At 40.9% G+C, this 6,610-nt stretch overlaps 1 pseudogene; it reads left to right on the top strand.

Annotated features, from left to right (window-relative positions):
• The first annotated feature begins 1,082 nt into the window (after window positions 1-1,082).
• On the top strand, window positions 1,083-1,323 carry LOC106022635 (annotated as a pseudogene).
• Window positions 1,324-6,610: the final 5,287 nt, after the last annotated feature.

Here is a 6,610-nt window from a genome sequence, read left to right as displayed (position 1 = left end):
GGGAGAGTCTAATTACCCCTCTCTCAGTAGTCATTAGAATGGCCAACCTTTTGCTGGGTGAAATTGTCTAGGTTGGCCTCTGTTACCTTTCAGAACTTGCCATACAGTTCCGGTGCCATGCGTGGAACTGCCTGAGGCCTATGAGCTGCACACTGGGGATCCCATCCTGACGGTCCAGCCCATCCGGAGACTGCCAGTGTCCTAGTCCCTTTCTCCACCAATGGGACAAGGACAAGATAAGCGTGGACCTGTTTCTGGCCCGCCTTCCATTGCCCTGCTTGGAGTCGCCTGAGGCACTGTGCACTGGGGATCCCATCCCAGCGGTCCAGCCCAACCAGAGTCTCCCAAGGCCCCAGTACTAGTCCCACCTCCACCCACGGGAAGAGGAGAGTCATCGGAGTATTGGACCTGCTTGCACACTCTGGAAGGGAACCTTGGCTCTGTACCCACCAGGAGATGAAGAGATTCCTCCTGCACCAACTGGAAGAAGGGATGGAAAGAAGACAATATAAAAACAAATTCAATAACAGAAAAACCAGTATGACACCGCCAGAGTCTAGGGACTCTACACCATCAAGACCTGAACATCCTAATGCAGGTGAAGCGGAAAAGAATGACCTTAAAAACAATTTCATGAAAATGATAGAGGCCCTCAAAGAGGATACAAGAAAATCCATGAAAAAACTGGAAGAAAAAAACAAACCAAAAAAATACAAGAAATCAACAAATCTCTTAAAGAAAGCAAAAAAAAGCAATCAAACAGATGAAGGAAACAATTCAAACAGTTCAAGACATGAAAACTGAAATAGTGACGATAAAGAAAGCACAAACCGAGGGAATAATGGAAACAGAAAAGCTGGGTAAACAATCAGGAACTACAGATGCAAGCATAACCAACAGAATACAATCGATGGAAGAGAGAATCTCAGGTGTTGAAGATACACCAGGAGAAATAGATTCATCGACCAAAGAAAATCTTAATTCCAACAAATCCCCAACACAAAATATGCAGGATATAGGTGCTGCTGGGAGTTGTCTGGAGGCTGGCGGAGTGGGACTGAGAGCCCTTGGGCAGAGCAATCATGTTACACAAACAAATTTACTATTCGGACAAATACAACGATGAGGAGTTCGTAGTACCAGCATGTCATGTTGCTCAAGGACATAGTCAAGCTGGTCCCTAAAACCCATTTGATGTCTGAATCTGATTGGAGAAATCTTGGTGTTCAGCAGAGTCAGGGATGGGTCCACTTTATGACCCATGAACCAGAACCTCACATCTTACTCTCCTGGCGGCCACTATCCAAGAAGCCAAAGAAATGAAGCTGTTGAACCACCTTTCAGCCCAAGCTCTACACAGCTGTTCTTCCCTCCTACCGTCTTTCTGATAGCATGGTTATGTTGCTGTCTTATTTCTCACTTTGACGTTTAAAGCACGTTTGTTCAATACACTGCTTGAATGTGCTGGTGCCTCCTTTGCTTCTTGAGCTGAGCCACCAATGCCACAACCCATCAAACCTCAAAGACCTAGTGTGTGCTGTATCCAGCAGGCCGTACTTGCCATCTCTCAGAAGCATATGAAAAATCAGATCATGGCTGTTAACAGGGATGGTGTAAATTTGCTATTGTGGTTTTTACTATTGGGTATTGTATTTATGGTGACTTATGGATTTACAGTTCATAGTATTGGAAATTTTCCATTTTATTTGACAAATCTCTTCCATGTTACAAGCCTTGATTAAAGGAAGTTTTTATAATCTAAAGCGGTGGTTACAAGGTTGTCCTATCCCTATGTCATTGTGTGCTCCCCACCTCCCCATTGCCTCTGAGCCACCCACCGTCCTGCAACCAAGGTGATATTCTGGGACCATTCTGATTCTGAAAGGCTGGTGATGGAAACTTTGGCTCTTTGCAGTAATGAGGCTTAGTTGGATATTGCAATAACTAATTTATAATCAATTTTAATTGTACTTACTGTAAAAATATTTGTTGAGGGGCTGGAGAGATGGCTCAGCAATTAAGAGCACTGGCTGCTCTCTCTTCCAAAGGACCCAGGTTCAATTCCCAATACCCACATGGTGGCTCACAGCTGTCTATAACCCCAGTTCCAAGGAATCTGACACTCAGACATGCGTGTGGCAAAACCGCCCAATGTACATTAAATAAATAAATCTTTTTTAAAAAATATTCAGGAAATATGGGGCATTGTGGAAAGAGAAAACCTAAGAATAATAGGTATAGAAGAAGGTGAAAAAAACCTACCTCAAAGATGCAGAAAACATATTCAACAAAATCATAGAAGAAAACTTTCCCAACCTAAAGAAAGACATGCCAATGAAGGTACAAGGTGCTTACAGAACACCAAATAGAGTGGACCACAAAAAAAGTCCCCTTGCCACATAATACTCAAAACCACAAGCATACAGAATAAAGAAACAATGTAAGAGCTGCTAAGGAAAAAGGCCAAGTAACATATAAAGGCAAACCTATCAGAATTATACCTGACTTCTCTATGGAAACTCTGAAAGCCAGAAGGTCCTGGATCAATATTCTACCAAACTAAGAGACCACGGATGCCAGCCCAGACTACTATACCCACCAAAGAGTTCAATTAATCAAGATATTCCATGACAAAACCAGATTTAAACAATACATATCCACTAATCCAGCCCTATAGAAAGTTCTGAAAGGAAAACTCCAACCCAAGGAAGTTAATTACAACCAGCAAAACATAGGCAAATAGATAATACCACTTTATCAACAGCCAAAAGGGGTGGAAATACACAATTCCACTACCACCAACAAATCCAAAACAAAGAAGAATGAACAATCAATGGATGTTAATATTCCTCAATATTAATGGTCTTAAGTCATCTATAAAAAGACACATGCTAACAGAATGGATACAAATACAGGATCCATCCTTCTGCTGCATACAATAAACAAACCTCAACTTCAAGGACACAAGTAAGAAAGAGAACTACAAACCATTATCCCTCATGAACATTGATGCAAAATTACTCAAATAAAATATTGGCAAATCAAATCCAAGAACACATCAGAAAAAAATCATCCACCATGATCAAGTAGGCTTCATCCCAGGGATACAGGGATGGTTAAACATTTGAAAACCCATTAATGTAATCCGCCCTATAAACAAACTGAGAAAAAAATCACATGATCACCTCACTAGATGCTGAAAAGAACTTTGACAAAATCCAACACCATTTCATTTTAAAGGTCTTGGAGAGAGCAGGCTTAACAGGAAATACCTAAACATAATAAAAGCAATATACCGCAAAGCAGCAGTCAACATCAAACTAAATGGAGAAAAACTCAATGCAATTCCTCTAAAATCAGGAACAAGACAAGCCTGTCCACTGTCTCCATCCCTCTTCAATATTGTACTTGAAGTTCAAGCTAGAGCAATAGGGCAACAAAAGGAGATCAAGGGGATACAAATTGGAAATGAAGACCTCAACTTTCATTATTTGCAGATTATATGAAAAACACTACCAGGGAACTCCTACAGCTGATAAACACCTTCAACAAAGTGGCAGGATACAAGATTAACTCTAAAAACTCAGTAGTTCTACTGTACACAGACGATAAATGGTCTGAGAAAGAAATCAGAGAAACATCACCCTTTACAATTGCCAAAAACAACATAAAATACCTTGGGGGTAATGCTAACTAAACAAGTGAAAGACCTGTATAACAAGAACTCTAAGTCTTTAAAGAAAGAAATTAAAGAAGATATCAGAAAATGGAAAGATCTCCAATGCTCTTGAATAGGTAGGATCAATAGAGTAAAAATGGAAATCTTGCCAAAAGCAATCTACAGATTCAATGCAATCCCCATCAAAATCCCAGAACAATTCTTCACAGACCTTGAAAGAACAATACTCAACATTGTATGGAAAAACAAAAGACCCAGGATAGCCAAAAGAACCCTGTACAATTAAGGAACTACAGGAGGCATCACCATCCCTGACTTCAAGCTCTATTATAGAGCTATAGTCCTGAAAACAGCTTGGTATTGGCCCTAAAATAGACAGGTAGACCAACGGAATCGAATTGAAAACCCTGATATCGACCCAAATACCTACAAACACTTGATTTTTGACAAAGAAGCTAAAATTGTACAATGGAAAAAAGAAAGCATCTTCAACAAATGGTGCTGGCAGAACTGGATGCTGGCATGTAGAAGATTGAAGATAGATCCATATCTATCACTATACACAAAACTGAAGTCCAAATGAATCAAAGACATCAACATAAATCCAACAACACTGAAACTCTTAGAAGAGAAAGTAGGTGGTACCCTCGAACGAATTGGTACAGGAGACAGCTTCCTGAACATAACACCATTAACACAGACACTGAGATGGACAACTAATAAATGGGACCTCCTGAAACTGAGAAGCTTCTGTAAGGCAAAGGGCACAGTCAACAAAACAAAATGGTATCCCACAGAATGGGAAAAGATCTTTACCAACCCCACATCTGACATAGGGCTGATCTCCAAAAAACACAAAGAAATCAAGAAGCTGGTCACAAAATATCAAATAATCCAATTAAAAAGTAGGGTACAGAACTAAATAGAGAATTTTCAATAGAGGAGTCTAAAATGACTGAAAAACACATTAAAAAGTTCTCAATATCCTTAGCCATCAGGGAAATGGAAACCAAAACAATTCTGAGATACCATCTTACTCCCGTCAGAATGCCTAAAATCAAAAACACCAATGACAGTTTATGCTGGAGAGGATGTGGAGAAAGGGGAACACTCCTCCACTGCTGGTGGGAGTGCAAACTCATACAGCCTCTTTGGAAATCAGTATGGCAATTCCTCAGGAAAATGGGAATCAGTCTATCACAAAATCCAGCAATCCTAATCTGAGGCATATACCCAAAAGAAGCACATTCATACAACAAGGACATCTGTTCAACTAAGTTCATAGCAGCATTATTTGTAATAGCCAGAACCTGGGAGCAACCTAGATGCCCCTCAACTGAAGAATGGATGGAGAAAATGTGGTACATTTACACAATGGAGTACCACTCTGTGGGAAAAAAAAACAATGGAATCTTGAAGTTCACAGGCAAATGGATGGAATTAGAAGAAACCATCCTGAGCGAGGTAACCCAGTCACAAAAAGACAAAAATGATATGTACTCACTCATATATGGATATTAGACACATAGCAAAGGATTCACATCGCCAGAGAAGCTAGGGAACAAGGAAAACCCTAATAAATAACTACATGGTCCCCCAGAGAAGGAGAATGGGACAAGATCTCCTGAGCTAATTTGGAGCATGGGGGAGGGGAGAGGGAGTTAGGAGAAAGAGAAGTGGAGAAGAGGAGGGGAGAGGAGAACATGAGAGAGCAGGAAGATCAAGTTGGGGGAAGAATAGAAGTGAGCAAGAAAAGAGATACCGAGTTTGACATGTAACCGCCATGGGGTAGGAAGCCCGGAACTATTCTCCGGTAAGAGAAATACTTAGATTAACAATTATGGGGTAAATACTTAAGTCATAGCTAGCCAGTAAGAAACAAGCAAGGCCAACAGCTTCATAATTAATACAGCCTCCTGTGTGTTTATTTGGGACTGAAGCAGCTCTAGAACCAGGCTGGTGGGAAGGTTTCTCTCAAAGAAAAAGCTTCTTTTAACAGAATGGTTGTCAGGAGCGGGATTGAATTTCCACGCAAAATAACAAAAGATTTAAAGGAATTTTAGAAACAGAAGAACGGAGAGAAGCACAGATTTTGGTAGCAGCATTTTTCTCAGGTGTGTTCTGTTTTGCTAGCCACAAGCCGAGATTCACGAGGCTCGCTTGCGGGGAGTCTTCCTGACTCGGCATAAAAAGAAAAAAAAACCCAGCAAGGTTGTTTTAAGAGACTCTGCTAACGATTGAAAGGTGTGTACGTACAGCTGGAAGTGGCAGCTTTTGCTGGATGTCAGCATGGACTGAGGCGGTAAGCTGGAATCATGCTTACGCCCGCCATCTTGAAAACGGCAGTTTAAAACAGCCAAGGTTTTACAGATAAGACACGTGGCCAGAAAAACATAAAGATTTACAGTAAAGTAAGACTTGGATGAAGAAAAACCTGTAAAGATTTACAATGTGTTTAAAAATACATTCTCAGCCTAGACACACGGGGGGAGGGTCTATGCCCTGCTCCAAATGATATGACAGACTTTGATGATCCTCCATAGAAGGCCTCACCCTCCCTGGGGAATAGAAAGGGGATGGAATAGGGGCTTGGTGGGGGCAGATGAGGGAGAGGGAACTGGGATTGACATGTAAAACAAGCTTGTTTCAAATCTAGATTTACAAAAAGAACTTGCTGTCCAGTGCTCAGGGCTCTTCGGACTTTTAAAGTTTCCGCTGAGAAGTCGGCTGTCATTCTGATGGGCTTCCATTTACATGTGACTTGCAGTTTTTCTCTGGCAACTTTTACCCTCTCTGTTTGTTCTGTGCATTTTGTGTTTTAAGTATATATGCCATGGGAAGTTTCTTTCCTAGTCCTGTCTATGTGATGCTCCGTGTACTTCCTTTATCTGTATGTCTTGTCTTAATTTTGTGGGTTTTTCACATGATCTT

Source organism: Mesocricetus auratus, unplaced genomic scaffold (assembly GCF_017639785.1).
Source record: "Mesocricetus auratus isolate SY011 unplaced genomic scaffold, BCM_Maur_2.0 Super-Scaffold_100020, whole genome shotgun sequence".
Taxonomy (NCBI): Eukaryota; Metazoa; Chordata; class Mammalia; order Rodentia; family Cricetidae; genus Mesocricetus; species Mesocricetus auratus.
The sequence above is the reverse complement of the archived record's forward strand: the minus strand, read 5'-3'. Positions and strand labels throughout refer to the sequence as shown.